This window comes from Hyla sarda, chromosome 5, assembly GCF_029499605.1.
Source record: "Hyla sarda isolate aHylSar1 chromosome 5, aHylSar1.hap1, whole genome shotgun sequence".
Taxonomy (NCBI): Eukaryota; Metazoa; Chordata; class Amphibia; order Anura; family Hylidae; genus Hyla; species Hyla sarda.
In genome coordinates, this window is record NC_079193.1 from 96,373,468 (window position 1) to 96,390,670 (window position 17,203).

The 17,203-nt window shown below is 38.0% G+C and overlaps 1 protein-coding gene across 2 annotated transcripts in view; it reads right to left on the minus strand.

Annotated features, from left to right (window-relative positions):
* ZNF385D (zinc finger protein 385D) overlaps positions 1-17,203 on the minus strand; it is a 350,029-nt gene that overhangs the window by 21,794 nt on the left and 311,032 nt on the right. The window lies entirely within an intron of this gene.

The following is a 17,203-nucleotide window of genomic DNA, read 5'->3' on the forward strand; positions in this document are numbered from 1 at the left end:
TTGCTATTATACTTTATTTAGCATTGATGTTCTGTTTTCACCTTCCTTGTGTATACCTCTTTGCTCTTACTTCTCTTTTTACTTTAGGTTTGTTCATACCAGATCTCCATGCGTTACACCAATATGTTGCTGGTATACATCAGAAACCTTTAAAAATTAGATTGCTGATACATACCACAATGTTCTTGCAATGGACTCATTCACACTAACAATCGTGCCTTCCCTTTACCTGTCTGTACTTTAACTGCCCCATAACTGCTGAAGGTTGGAAAAACCTTCTCATAACCCCTCCCCTCCCTCTCTGGCTTTGCTTGATTGACAGTAAGCTGGAAGCAAAGCCCCGTTTCCAGATACTGTGCCTGAGCACAAATTGTGAGCACAGCAAAGGAAAGAGATGGAAACAAACAGGATGTAAATCTAGAAGGGACAGGGATGGAAGGGGGCATGAGGAGACGTTCCAGCACTCAGCTGTTTGACTTTTTGAACATGAGAATCAATGCATTTTTCTATGCTATAAAAGCATAGACAGATACATGAAAGGCAACATGTGTCTCCTTGTCCCAACAGCTATCTAACAGTGTCAGAAGTATGGAATGCAGATTTCCTTATAATATGACCTTAACCAAGCTTCACTAAACTTTTTGTAAACAAAGCACTTCAAGGAAACCATGCAATCCAAAATAAGAATGCTACAAATAAATCTTGTCCACAATTTTCATGATTTTTTTTTTCAGTAGGACATCTGGAAGTATTTTTGGATTTTTTAATATCTATTTCAAACTCTGAGAACAAACTAAGATGAAAGTGGATTGCAATAGGAAGGTCAGCATATAATAAGGGAATGACAAAGTAAACTGACAAAACAGATGAAAATGTCTACACAGGCCCAGATTTATCAAAGTATTTCTATGGTAGAGCTATTATCCCACGTTTATTTGTGCGGTGGATTTGACTAGCGTGCATCTTATTTATCAAGAAGCAGCAGGATGATACATTTTGTGCAGCTCTGCTGTGGTGGGAAAGGCTCTACCACATACACTTTTTCTAGATGCTTGTGAGGGAGTGAAGTAGATACTTTCCGGGTCCTGAATTTGGAAGGTTAGGTGTTTTCACTTACTTTCACAGAGCTGCCAGGACATTTTAGATGCTACAATCAAATTTGATTGTGGTGTCTATGGGGTTAAAGCCAGGCATTACCGTGATCAGTGATGTCTGGCATTAGAGATGGGTCCTGGTGGCAGATAGCCGCCAGGACCACCCAGCTATGACCTGCGCTCAGCTCCTGAGAGTGTGTCATAGAAGGGGAGTGGGACGCTGTCGTCAACAAGAGGTTAAAGGATGAATTGTGGAAGGTAGAAATGATTCTCATGCCTACTGGTAGGTGGTGTAGCTTTGCGCCTAACGTCGCAAATTATAAATACGCCACCACTGCATGGTCAAAAAGAAAAAGTTCTGCAGGTAGGCAAAAAGAGTGAAACTCTCTATATCAAAAGACGCATAAAAGTCATTAAATATGCGGCTTGCTCATGAACTGCACCAGAATATAGACAAAAAAATGCTCTAAAAGCAATGATAAATCTCCCCCATCACTTTTTGCTGGCAGATGCCTGCCAGGGTTAAAATGCACTGGCAATAGCTTTTTTCAAGTGTTCCAAAAATTCTTCTTTTTTGGGAGTTACAACAGGATTGGTGTCCCAAAATAGATAAAAAGAAATAGCCTTAGTATGAAAAGCCAAAAAAAAAATAATTATCCCTTTTTGGCGATGTGTTGCATTTGTGCAGGTCTGGCCTGTAGTAGCAGCCGCAAGTGTAGTGATAGATGCAGATAGTGGTGGACTTGTGGGAGTTGGAGTAGCCAGTGGACAAGACAGAAGGCAATGGTGGACTGCTCAGTATACAGGAGCAGAGACTATTGTCAAAATAACAGGGGTTCTTATTCCTTCACTCCTATTGATCTGTTAATACTCGCTAGGCCAAGGGCAGAGCACCGGACACAGTTAGCATCAGAGTGTAAGTGGCATCGCCATATAACTCCAGGTAGCAAACAGTCACCGGGCCAGGTGCTATTCACACTGCATGGTAAATATGTAATGGGCAGCAGGCATACAATGTATGCCTTACAGCTCAGTAAGTTAAAAGAAATCTGTCATCAGTTTCACCTGCCCCAACCTGTCAGTACAGACAGGTAGTGCAGGTGACACTGATGACATCAATACCTTCCTGGTCCCGTTCTGTGCACCGGTTCTCCGGCTATCCTCTTTGGTATCTTGCGTTCTGGGACCAACTTGAAGCATGGGCGAGGCTTCATGACGTAACTGCTGCTGTTTGATTGCAGCAAGACCTAGCAGAGAACAGCAGAGAACAAGACCCAGGTGACATGACTAAGCTCCGCCCATACTCCAAGTCGGCCTCGGCACAGAAGATACTGAAGAGGATAGCTGGAGAATCGGATCACGGAACCACACCAGGTAAGTATCGTTGTCACCAGTGTCACCTACATTGTACCGACACGTTAGTGCAGGTGAAACTGATTACACATTTTCTTTAAGGAGCATTAAGTATAGGAGCAATTAGTTTTTGACATTAGTCTTACTCCTAAATAGATTCACCGAAAGCAAATATATAGACATTTGGATTTAGACAAATCTAATATTTGTGCACTATTTTGAACCAACTTGATTTGTTCTGAATGGATCTGCTCAAATGTAGTCATAGGATTCCAAAACATAACTGCATGTATCATCCGCATTTATGGTAGGAATGTTTAGCATGGCATTAGATTAAGTATTGGTCAAATAATATACCTTATATGAAAAATGTATTGTCCTGGTATGTGTTAAGCTAACTTCTAAAACAACAATGATTATGTATCAAATTCTGTAGTATTAGATCGGTGGATAGATATTGATATGGCACTATATTATGGTAATGGCTTACAACACAGAAATAAGAAGGGTGTTGTTTAATTAAAAGCAGACTTAATTTGACTTGTTATCTAACGTATAGGATATTTTAATTAGTGTCCAGAAATCAACATATTCATTACTTTAAATAGAAATGTACTTAGAAGAATGCTTGTGTGAAGTACTTAAATCTGGCCATAAGAATGATATAGCTGTATAGCACAGGATACATAATCACTTAAATTATAATATTAAAAACATTTATCTATAGTTTTTCCGCTGTTCAGCTCTGCTTTCACATTCCATTGTGAAGATAAAGGGCACACAATAATTCATTAAAATACACATTAATGTCAAATTTCCAGCACAAATATAGTTGAGAAGTGTACAGCTAAATAAAATATAATTTTTGGGCCTACAAAATACATTTAGAACTAATATGCTAATATGTCATATTAGCGATTTCTCGTGAAACCACATTATGGTACTATAGAGTAAGAACAATTTCCAACAAGACAATCTTTCTATTTCTCACATAATTCAACCTATTTTAAATTGTATTTTTCTCTATATTTCCTAAGAGGCTCAGTACAATGTAAAAAATTAAATACCCTAATAAATGTCAATTTATTAAATAATAGTCTGTAACATTTAATAGTCTTTTCTACAAAGTTAATTATTTCTCATTGGACATTTTACCATATCAATTGAAAAACTGGGGGGTAAAAAAAGTTATTAAAAGTTAGATATTTATAGCTAGAATCAGAAGTGTAACTTATTGATCCTGGACCTCTATGCAATATCTCTAAATCTCTTAATAAAATGCAGCAGTCATCAGTTGAAAAAAGGGCAGCTTTGGGTGCTCTCAGGCACCATTGCCCTGATGTAGCACCTCCCTATTGCTATGTCTGAGGTCAAGATGACCCACAGTACTGTACAAAAATTGCCACCGTTAATATCAGCCCCTGTCCTTATTGAGGCTTGTAATTTGATTTCCTTACCAGACACATACTAGGGCAATTTTATAGGAAGTCTATTAGCTTGTGTGAAGAAGTCAGACTGCCCTAAGAAAACCTACTCAAATGTACAAACCCCATGGAGATGTTACACTTGGTTAGATCTCAGTGTGACTACAATCTCTGTAACACTTACAGCTGCTTCATGAGTCTTAGAGTCTTGGATTGTTTTAAACAGAACAGAAGGTCTTCCTGCTTTCAGAAATGATCTTTGTGATATATTTCACACAATACATTAAGTTACTGAAGTAACTGTTCCCTTAAACGTTAATGTTTTCAGTGAAATCATTTGCATTGTATTTTTGAAGTTTAAAGAATACTTTATTTCCAGACTTCTAGATACATTTTCTAACCATTATAAATATATTTTTTTTATTTTTTTTTGTCCAGTAGTATGTGCAATAGTCTGAATAAGATGTAATAGGGACAGTAGTGACCAGACACATAGCTAGGTTTGGGCTGAAATGGCATCTTCTTTGGGTCACTTTCCATTGTCCAGATGTCACGTCCAGGATAGGGATCAGCGCAAACTAGTGCTCCCCCCAAACACTGCACTTACCTACTTGGGCAACCTTCCCTAAACAACGGCCCCCAAATGGGCAATGGTCCCTATACTCACTAAGTGCACAGGGCATCAGAGATATCAGACAGGTCAGGGGGAATACACACACTGGGAATATGGTGGTCAGAAATGCTGATGTCGGGTCAGAATCTCAATCATGGACCACTAAGTGAGCAGCCTGTTTAAATCTCCTGCTTCAGAGAGATGTAAATGCCGGTGTTGCAGCTAATTGGCCCAGCGCTCCTACCTCCTGTTAGGCTGGACAATCTGCCCACTTGTGAGTCCTACTTTGCATGGAGTTCAACCTTGGCTCACACCATTCTCACTTTCCTTTTATGTTTTGCAAACACATTCATTTCACTTTAGTGCAGAAAAGAGCTAATGCACAGATCCTGAACAGAAGCACCCAGAGTCCATAAGGGTCTGTGTTATGTTATATGTTGTCTCCAAAAGGCAGCTTATTTTCATTTAGAAAACATATACCTCCATAATAACATTTTGAAACAAAGTGAATTTATTTTGAATTAGAAATAAATCCACTTTTTTTTTTTTGTGATTTCCTTCTGGGGTGAATCTGTACATTAGCAGTCACAGAGCATTTAGTGAGCATCACCCTTGCATGCCAACACCCCCCGCTCTATACTATGTATTGCTGCTTATTGTTCTTGGGCACATAGTGATAAGTCATACTATAAGTTGTCACCAAACTCTTTACACAATAACATTGAGCTGGAGAGTTATAATGTATGCCTCCTGCTCAGTGCGTAGTTTCAATGACACTCTATAATTTTGATAAAATTCCCTACAGTAAGCAGCTATATGCTATGCATTGCTGCTCCCTGTCTACCTGTGTGGCCCAAGAAGGTAAGTAGCAATGTTGTCCACTCTGCATCTGGCTTCATGGAGGTAGGATCAAATCTGAATGGAGAATGGATTATGAGTGAACTCAACAACCGATTTGGGACAAACCTACTGAAATAGTTTTTGGGAGCTTTGCTCTAAGATGGGATATATTTAGGGGAATTTCCTATCTGTTAAATGGTTTTCCAAACAATAGAAGTAATCACCCTCCCAAAGATAGTTATAAGTTCCATAGAGAGTAAATGGAGTGGTGTTTGAGCATGTGTGCTGCTGTTCAATTCACCTAAGAGTCAAGAGACTCATTTTTATTATTTGGGCCCCCACAGATTTATCTTGTTTTAACTATTTTAAGCTGTGTTCTACATTTGTTTTAGTTAACTGAAATTATTAACTTATACTAAAAGGTTAGCAGAATCCAAAAATATAAACAAATTTTATTTACTTTATAACTATACCAGGCATTTAAAGCATAAGTGTCCTATGTGCTGTATGAAAAGAAAGAAAACATTATATTCATAGCTTGAGATTTTTTGAACAGGTAAAACCTGCCAGAACAGCCATTTGTTAGAGATGTCTCCACTTTCTTACTGAGGCAGAAAATGACCTTCTTTACAAAGTACCCGGGCAACGTGGATGAATAATGATTTGGGCACTGTCCTATATGTAACATGTCTACAACACTTGCCTCCGAGCCATAAGACGTGTCCAAAAAATAATGAAAAACTTCTTCACATTACTGTGATACAATATCATGTGTGCTATGGGCGACAAAAGAAACATCGATATTTACTGTGTTATTATGATTATAGAAGTTTTCTGTAAACCTAAAAGGTTTCACAAAAACATAAGAAGGTTTCTGTAAACCATTAAATTAATCAAAATGACTCTAAATGGTAGATAATATTGAAGCTAAACTCACAATGCTTTTTTTTAATTATTATTTCTTTTTATACAATACCCTTGGTTCCAGTGCACCTTACGTTTGATAAGAGTTAAAACGCATAAAACAAATGCAGGGACAATGAACATGACACACATTAAAGGGGTACTCTCCCCCAAGACATCTTATCCCTATCCAAAAGATAGGGTATAGAGTGTCTGATTGTGGGGGTCCATCCGTTGGGATCCCCCACAATTTTAGGGTCTGGAAGGGTTTACAATCTAAAAGGAGAGAGGAAGGAAACAGTAGTTTAGGAGGTTAGCTGGTCAATTACTCAAATGGTTGATACTTTCTACAAATAAAAACATATATCTATATTGGTGTTGACTAACCCGGAGAACCTCTGGCTCTCCGGGCATGCTGGTAGTTGTAGTTTTGCAAGAGCTGAAGGCACCCTGGTTGGACAATACTGATTTATATAATATATATTATTGTAAAGCAAAATGTATAAAAAATGTTTTATTGTTTCCCTTGTGTGCTCAATATCTTTAAATGCCTAAGCTTTTTTTCCCCCCTTTGTTTTGCTTTCATTCTCTTCCCTTTCCTCTGATAATTTTCCTCACCTGTTCTGCGACATTAAAATAACTGCTCAGTTTCCTTCTTCTCGGAGCATTTTATGGCAATTGAATCCACAGAATTCTTGTCGATTCGCCAAATATGATCAGTCATTCACTTCTACTGATTTGGAAATGACAATTGGAACGACTACATTTTCGGACTGATTAAACTGGCAATGTATCACATCACAGAACAAGTTCTACCGGCTGACACATTTATTCTAGCCGTTCTAGGCAGCAAAATGTGTTTTAGTTTAGCAAATATTATTGTCTGACCTTTACTTTCAGAGATGTAACTGTGATGTATTCAGATCACACATCATCTTACCAATTTACATAACATTTCTGCAATGTAATCAGACTTCTATGAAATGGGAGATTTGTAAAAAGAATTGTATCTCTGGTTTTATTTACTGTGGGACTGTGATGGCTCTTTTTCGTCTTTATATCTTTGTTTTGTTTGTATTATAGTGAGAGGAAAATGCATTCAGTGTTTATATCAGCATTAAATGGCAGCAATAAGTAGTAGCAATTGTGGTAAGATAATATTCTTTCTATATGCCATTGCAAAAATGCAACTCTTAAAGAGTTAGTCAGCCTCTGCACCGACGGCAGGATACATTTACCATCAGACACTATTGAACTTCCCAGAATCCATCTGATAACGAGTCTCGGAAATTTACCCCTTAAAGGGGGTACTCCGGTGGAAAAAAAATTGAAATCAACTGGTGGCAGAAAGTTAAACAAATTTGTAAATTACTTCTATTGAAAAATCTTAATTCTTCCAGTACTTATCAGCTCCTGTATGCTCCAGAGGAAGTTGTATTTTTTTCTTGAGTTCTTTTCAGTATTACCACAGTGCTCTCTGCTGACACCTCTGTCCGTATCAGGAACTGTACAGAGCAGGAGAGGTTTGCTATGGGTATTTGCTTCTACTCTGGACAGTTCCTGATACAGATGGGTCAGCAGAGAGCACTGTGGTCAGACTGAAAATAATTCCAGAAAGAAATGCAACTTCCTCGGGAGCATACAGCAGCTGACAAGTACTGAAAGGATTAAGATTTTTAAATAGAAGTAATTTACAAATCTGTTTAAATGTCTGGTTACAGTTGAAATAATTTGTTTTCCACTGGATTACCCCTTTAAGGACATTGGATGTAATTATATACGTCCTAGTGCCCTGACACTTAACACACCAGGACATACATTTTTGTCCTTAGTTTAATTCTGACTATAAAACAAGGGTAGGAGCTGTACTTGCTTCTTAGACTGTCAGTGATCATTGCTATCAGCAGCCGTGCACTCACAGTCAATGATGGACATCTGTCCCACTGTTATCTGTCATTAACCCCTTAAGTGCCATGATCAATAGCAATCATGACACTGAAGAGCTGAAACCCCCTAACCGATCAGCACCCTATGTAACATGTATGTGGGGGCCTTTTTAAATATCCACCGGGGGTCTGTTCGCTTGAACCATGTGGATTCCAGATACAGTCTGCTGATAAAGCTCTATTAACATTATCAGTGAAGAAAATATAGGGATACAGTACAGTGTTATGAGGTCTGATTAGACCTAGCACAGACCTGACAGCTCCCCAGCAGTACTTTTTTGAAAGCTAAATGTCTGATTTATTTAAAACTTGTAAGAAAAGACAATGAACCTGATTAACATGAAACTAGACAGTTTAAAGGTGTTTTCCAGGAAAAAAAACGTTATATATATATATATATATATATATATATATATATATATATATATAGTGTACATCCTTGATGTCGAGGAATTAACACAGTGTTAAGTGACATTGAAGCTGCACTCGCTTCATAGTGGTGAGTGTTAGCTATTATCAGTAACCCTTTAGACACTATGAACAATTCCCATCTCTGTACTTAAAGGATTAAATCATACATCCTGGCTAGCTCAGGGGACTCTTTGGAAATGGCCACAGAGGGTCTTCTTACCACCACCATATCACAGATTCACGGATGCAGCCAGGCTGTAGTAGTGGAGCACCAATCTCCCTGTATAATGCGATGCAATATATTTATTTAGTAACCTGGTACCCTCATTCTAAAGGAGAAAGGATGATCTGCCAAGGGTTAGGAACAACATATCCAGAGATCAAAAACAGATCAGATCTCTGACTTTTGCTAAAGGTTTGAGTAATACATTTTGTAAACTTGTGGCAGAAAACAATGTCTTGATAATGATGTACTAATGCTTAAATTCTTAAATTGATACTGGAAGGCAACTGTTGCATAACATCATGATTTGCAATGCCTTAAATATCTACAAGCTTTGCACAATATATGATTAATAACCCCCCACCCTGCAGTACTTGTCTAAACATATTACATCTGCTATTGGAAAAGAGGAGAGGTAAAATATTTATCCAAATGCTGAACTAATGGAATTCAGTAATATAGTCGCAGCATGAAATGCATCAGCTCTTTGCCAACTGGTAATTTTTTTTTTTTTTTTTGCTTTAGCTAATAAAAGAAACCTATTGTAGTTCCTAGAAATTCCAATCAGTACCAGTAAGAAAGACCACATTATAATTGAGAGCTTTAATATTTCAAAAATGTTTATGGTAAAATAATATTTTTGTTCATTAAACCAATAAATTAAACCTGTCCACCATGTGATTAATATTACCCAACTTTGGCCATGGTCAGTCATACACTACAGATGTGCAAAGCATGATGCTATGCAGAGGGCTCTGGACTAGTAATAATACAGATTCTGACTTTGATTTAAGACTATTTTGAGAAAAAATATTACAGTATGTAAATCTTTCAATATGTTCCATGAGCATAGAAGCTCCAATACAATCTTGTATGACAATGTTCTACAATGTGGATCCACTATAATAATGTAATGCTTTAAATTAATATTATATTTTACCATTTCTTAACCCATTGACTAACTCTCCTCCCATTAGTTACAGTAAAGGTATGGGCCTAGATGTCCTTGTTTTTGTCCTTTCATTGTCAATAAGGCTAGGGCTACATGGCGACTTTAGTGTGTTAGTGAACTGGACCCGTTTGCGGGATGCAACATATCGTGACTATGAAACAGCAATCACAATAAATCCATTTCAATGTGTTGTCATAGGTATTTTAGTTTCACAACTTTCTGTCATGTGACTCGTCTTGTAGCTCTAGTCTAAGGTCAATAATCTTTGCAACAGGCAATTTTTGTAGAAAGTGGGATACAGTTACTTTTAAAGCTGTCAGTAATCTCTATAAAATACACAAAACACTATACGCAAAATTACACTTGAATGAGTCAATAGCTTTAAGTTGGCTGCCCTACTGAGCTGTATAGAAAATCAGTGAAACGCTATTTTAAAGGTGATTTGTAACATTCTAATTTTCTTTCTTGTTAACAGGAAAGGCAACATTAGAGAAAATGAGTTTGCAAAAAAGTTAAGGCACTTAAGTTATAAAAAGTTCTCTTCCCCTCTATTCTTGTGCTGTTCCCTCATTCTGGTTCCAGATGGTGCTCTGGTCTCTTTAGGAGGGGAGTATTTTTATGAAAAAACAGAGGTATGTCCAAAATACACAAAAGGTGAAAATCTTTACAATATTAGTTTTAGTAAATTCATTTGGTTTCGGTAACCAAAATGCAGTGAGTGCACAATGCCTCCGGGTGTTTTTACAGCCTAATTTATGGCTCTTTGCAGCCCAAAACTGACTAGTAAGAAACAAAAAAAAGAAAAAACTCAAAACTGGGTGCTAACTGGAGTTATAACATATAACATAATACCTCCACCACAAGCCAAGTGCTCACTGAACTCTGGCAGTGCTTCCCACAAATTATTTTCTACTCCTCTCACCCTGCTCTACCAATGGTGATCGTGAATACAGAAGTGCCAAGGACAAAAAACATGCAGGTTTCAAACGGGAGCCTTTTTTTTTTTAACCATAAAATGCAAAATGAACTAGATGTTTTCAGTGGTAAAATTCCTGAGGTCCGGAATATACTGTCCAAAAAACAATCATTGTAACAATAACCACATGTGAACTAATTCAAATAAATATACAATTATAGCAACAAGAAACCCTGCATAAATATATTTATCCTATAAATATTGTGTCCTATAAAAATCTAAAAATGATGGCATGGAAAAGCATATGACCTAATACAAAAACACTCATACCTACATGTCTATAAAATGTATTAAATGAGGTAATGCCAGTGGACCACAGGACACTTAAAGTCATCAAAAGGTATCGTTGTAATGGTTGAACATTCTGAATATCCTGGGTCAGACTTACAAAAAATTAACTAAGAAAAAGGGCCAAAAAAGGCCTTAACCTGCCAATGTGGAAACATTCAACCCACAAAGAAGTTTCCACAAGGAGAGAATGCTTTCTTAGGCTATGTTCACACAAGGGAATTTCTGTGCGGAATTCTGCATTGGAATTCTGCATGGAGATTCTGCAGCTGTAGCAGGGTACCATTGATTTCAATGAGATTTTGCTGCGCTGTTCTCATAGCAGAATTTCTGTGCTGGAAACACATCGCATGGAATTTTAAAATGAGGTTTCCTCACAAAGAATAGACATGTCTATTCTTTCTTTGGACAATGCACGGAATGCATTGCCTTCTATGCGACAGCACATTCCCGATTGGTCCTATTGCTTTTAAAGGGGTACTCAGGTGCTCCAGTGTTCTGAACATTTTGTTCAGAACACTCAGAGCTAGAGGCCGTGATCGTGACATCACGCCAAGCCCCCTCCATTTATGTCTATGGGAGAATGCGTGTCGTCCGACAAACATAAGGTGCTGCACCGGGTGCTACGGGCGATCGTGGGGCCCCAGCAGTGGGACCCCCACAATCAGACATCTTATCCCCTATGCTTTGGATAGGGGATAAGATGTCTAGCAGTGGAGTACTCCTTTAAAGATATCAAATAAGGCTATTTGTTTTAAGGCATCTCTACAGCTGGAAACCTTTGTTTGTTCTCTGCTATTGCTATGGTCTTGCTCCAGACCATCTGTGCAGGCGGATCCTTCCTAACTCAGGCGAGAGCTGGTTTAGGATGAGTTGATGGTGTGCTTTGGGATGAGTAAAATTGCATGGTCAATATCAATCTGACTACTGCTTTCTTTTGCAATAAACTGGCAAGTTGGTTTGGCTTTTATGTTGCCTGTGGCAAGTCATGTGATTATAAGAAATCTGGGCAAGGGTGGAACCAATAAGAAATATTCAAAAGCACCTACTTTGTAAAAATATAAAGATACATTTCAGCTTACCATAAGTTACTAACAGATATAACACAATAGACCACATCATCACAGAAAACACAATAGACCTTAACATACTGTTTAATTTTATGATGCATAGTCCAGAAAAAGAATAACTGCATTCTGTTGACAGACGGTCTTCAGATATTTGTGTGATGAGTAATTTCACCAAAGTAAAGCCTACAGTCATAAACTTGGTAACATCTTAAAGAGAAATCTTGTAACAGAAATTGTGGCAATAAGTCACTTTGACTCAGGTGTACCCAATGCCAAACAGTAGATTCACTTTTTTTTCAAACAAAATAAATGTTAACATCTTCATTGTAACTTAATGCTAGCAGTAAAAGGTTCTACATCACAATATTTCAATTTTCTCTACATGCATCATTTTCCCACTTAACACAGTGCCAACATACAGGTATTTGTCTGAAGAATTTGATATGCAAATGGAGCAGCTTGTCCACAGCAGCAACATTGTGCCGGGTTTTACATTTCATATAATTACAAGCCAAGAGAATCTATGCATTTGTAAATTGCATTAAATGAGGGTTAGCTTAGCTAACATCATCTCCTTCGATATTCATATTACCTGCTTGGGCTCTAGATCACATCTGCTCAGACATTGCCGACTACCATCTCAAATGTAAAAACGCATCAGTATATGATTATGAGAAAATATAAATATGCATAATGCTTTTTAGTGGGAATTTGTCAAGCAATAAACAAAGCTCATTTTCATACGCTTAAACTACTTAACAGCCACCAAATCTCCTTTTGTATAGTATTTAGATCCAGAAAATATAACTTTTAATGCAGTAGTTTTCTGCTAGAGTAAAGACTAGGCCATAGGCCATAACTTGTTATCACAGTAAATACTACTTGTGATGTCTTCCCTGCAGGAACAAACTATGAGAATTAGATACTGATGCATATTTATTTCACAGTACAGCAACTTCCCAATGTTCAAGGAAACAAAGCTCTGGCATATAGAACCCTTTTGAGGATAACTAAAGTATTTTATATGGTTTAATTAGAGAAGGGCAATTTTTTTTAAATTCGATTTGGCCGATTCGGCAAATAAATAAAAAAATCCATTTCATCCGAATAAATCATCGTCAAATTTTTATATGTATTTTTATTAATGTGTTTAATAAAGTGTGGGTGTTTCACTTTTTTCTCTATTTTTTTATTTATTTTTAGGTAGTACTACTACTCCCAGCATGGAACAAACTGTTCCATGATGGGAGTAGTAGTACCTTTGCTAACAGACAGATATCCCGGGTGTCACTCCTGACACCCGCTGCGATCGTCCTGTATAATGTATAGATGTAGGCGGTTTCTCGCATCTAGATAGGATGATTGCTTTGGGTGTCTGAAGCGACACCTGCTGTGATCTGTCCTCAACTGCAGGTACTACTGCTCCCAACATGGAGCAGACTCTGCTCCATGCTGGAAACTGTAGTACGTGCATTAATAGACAAATCACAGCGGGTGTCACTTCTAACACTCAATGCAATTGTCCTGTATACTGTATAGATGCGGGCGGCCGGCCTCTCTTCACTGGTCCCACTGTAGTTTGAATATATGCCATATATATATATATATATATATATATATATATATATATATATCCATCTGGAACCATCTGGCCAATCATAGCTCTCTACGGGAAATATGACTAAGTGATGTGAATTCTATTCACATCACTGGCCGGCCAGAGTATAGTGCAGAGATGAGAGCACAGGAGAAAGCTGCTTCATCTCCGCAATAGGAAGGACAATCGCCTCGGGTGTCAGGAGTGACACCTGGGGAGATCGGTCTATTAGTACAGGTACTAGAAAAATAGTGAATGTACAGGGAACCTTAAAACTTAGCTTTTATTATACTTGTAAAATATGCTTGTACAATATGCTTTATTATGCTTGTATAAAATAGCAATAATGTGTCAAAAATCAAGAAAAAAAAGCAAAAGACATAAAAAAATATTTCAAATCTGATAGGTCACCATCAGATTTCTGTCCTTCATTTATAGCAGTGCATCCATCTTAGGATACCAAAGTCTATGGATGCTTCATTTATAGAATATGTATGGCTCAGCACAAGTTCACACATTAAGCATCACCACTTAGCTTGGGGATCCATTACTGTTGCGTAATATCCGGATCCATCCCTATGGAGAAGATTTTCTACAATTGGCAAGACATAATTTGCACAGGATGCACTGTAATAGTCCTACTGTAAATACATCAAGTATATATCTTCTAGTGCCATTTACAATGGCATGATGATGCCTGGATACAATTCACACTGATATTGCATTTTCTATTATTTACTCATGCTAGGTAGTTCCGTTCACAGATTCCAAACACAATCCACACTACCAATGCATTGATTATTGCAATGACCACAGCATATATTATCGACACAGTTTACACTGATATAGCGTTTTCAATTATATGGTGATATTATGTTATTTATCTTCACAACTTATAGAAGTAGTACACACTGCCGAAATATTACCGCAATAAACACTCAGGATATAGTTCACAGTCTGTGCTTAGCGTAGCATGTACTTGGAGCATAATACATACAGATATTGCATTTAAATAAGATGGCCACAGCATATATATGTTGAACACGATTTTCACTGACATAGCGTTTCCAATTCTAAGGTGATGTTATGTATTTTTATTATTATTCCCCCACTCAATACGTAATTCACACTGCTGCTCTGTCAGTGCTTTCACTGACCACATTATTTACTCCGAGATAAGTTCTCAGTCTGTGCATAGTATCGCATATACTCAAGGCATAATTCACACTGACCTTGCATTTGAATTCAAAAGTAGAAGTATTTACAATCACTGTTGGTGAATTTTAAATACTTACAGTATTTAACCCCTTAATGACCACGGACGTAAATGTACGTCCTGGTTTGGCTGGACTTCCCGCACCAGGACATACATTTACGTCCTGTGTATGACCGCGAGCATCGGAACAGTGCTCGCGTCATACACAGCAGCCGGGGACCCGCTCGTAATGGCCGACATCCCTGATTGCGCGGATGTCCACCATTAAACCTTCAGATGCCGTGATCAATACAGATCACGGCATCTGCGGCATTGGGGTACTTTGATTGGATGATCGGATCGCCCGCAGCGCTGCCGCGGCGATCTGATCATCCAGCATGACAGCCAGAGGTCCCCTTACCTGGCTCCGGCTGTCTCCTGGAATCTTCTGCTCTGGTCTGTGATCGAGCAGACCAGAGCAGAAGATCACCGATAATACTGAGCAGTGCTGTGTCCTATGATTAGCACTGCACAGTATTAGCAATCAAAGGATTGCTATAGATAGTCCCCTATGGGGACATAAAAAGTGTTAAAAAAAAAGTTGAAAAATGTAAAAATAAAAAGTTTTAAAAAAGTGAAAAATCCCCTCCCCCAATAAAAAAGAAAATTGTCCTTTTTTCCCATTATACCCCCAAAAAGCGTAAGTTTTTTTTAATAAACATATTTGGTATTGCCACATGTGTAAATGTCCGAACTATCAAAATATAATGTTAATGATCCCAGAACGGTGAATGGCGTAAACGTAAAAAAAAAAAAGTTAAAAAATGCTGCTTTTTCGTCACATTTTATTTAAAAAATTTTATAAAAAATGATCTAAAAGTTTTATATAAGCAAATGTGCTATCTAAAAAAAAGTACAGATGACGGAGCAAAAAAAGAGCCCTCATACCACCCTATATACAGAAAAATGAAAAGGTTATAGGTGGTCAAAATAGGGCGATTTTAGATTACTGATTTTGTACAAAAAGTTTTAGATTTTTTTTAAGCAGTACAAAAATATAAAAGTATCTAGCCATGGGTATCATTTTAATCGTATTGACCCACAGAATAAAGAACACATGTCATTTTTACCGTAAAGTGTACAGTGTGAAAACAAAACCCTCCAAAATGTGCAAAATTTGGGTTTTCACTTTAATTTCCTCCCTAAAAAAATCTTTTTTTGGGTTCGCTGTACATTTTTTGGTAAAATGAGAGGTTTCTTTACAAGGTACAATTGGCCACGCAAAAAAAACAAGCCCTTATATGGGTCTGTAGATGGAAATATAAAAGAGTTATGGATGTTAGAAGGCGAGGAGGAAAAAACGAAAAAAAAAAAAAAATTGACCTGGTCCTTAAGGTGAAAATGGGCTTGGTCATTAAGGGGTTAAAATTCACCAACAGTGATTGTGAATACTTCTATTTGAATTCAAACACAAGATCAGTGTGAATTATGCCCTGAGTATATGCTATGCTATGCACAGACTGTGAACTTTTCTCAGAGGATATTTTTGAAAAATGTCGGCCAATTCGCCAATTCGAATTTATTTGCGGTGAATTGCTATTAAAAAAGAGCTATTTCTGGCCAACAGAGAGCCTCAATAGGGGTGTAGAACATTTTGCCTTGCTGAAACACACATAGGGAGTGTGCTAGGTTAGTGAAATAATTCTATTATTCAGTATGACATGCAGATCAGAGGCGTCGCTATCACTGTCGCAGAGCAGCACAATGACTGGAGGTGGCATCAGTATGAGGGGACCATGTAGTGGCTGAATGACACAACGTGGATGTGGCAGCAGCATGAGGAGACCATATAGTGGCTGAATGACACAGCGTGGAGGTGGCGCCAGCATGAGGAGACCATATAGTGGCTGAATGACAGTGTGGAGGTGGCGGTAGTATGAGGAGACCATATAGTGGCTGAATAACAGTGTGGAGGTGTCGGTAGTATGAGGAGACCATATAGTGGCTGAATAACAGTGTGGAGGTGGTGGTAGCATAAGGAGAACATATAGTGGCTGAATGACACAGCGTGGAGGTGGTGGCAGCATGAGGAGACCATATAGTGGCTGAATGACACAGCCTGGAGTTGGCGGCAGCATGAGGAGAACATATAGTGGCTGAATGGCACAGCCTGGAGGTGGCAGAAGCATGAAGAGATCGTATAGTGGCTGAATGACACAGCTTGGAGGTGGTAGCAGCTGAGGAGAACATTTAGTGGCTGAATGACAAAGCCTGGAGTTGGCGGCAACATATAGTGGCTGAATGACACAGCTTGGAGT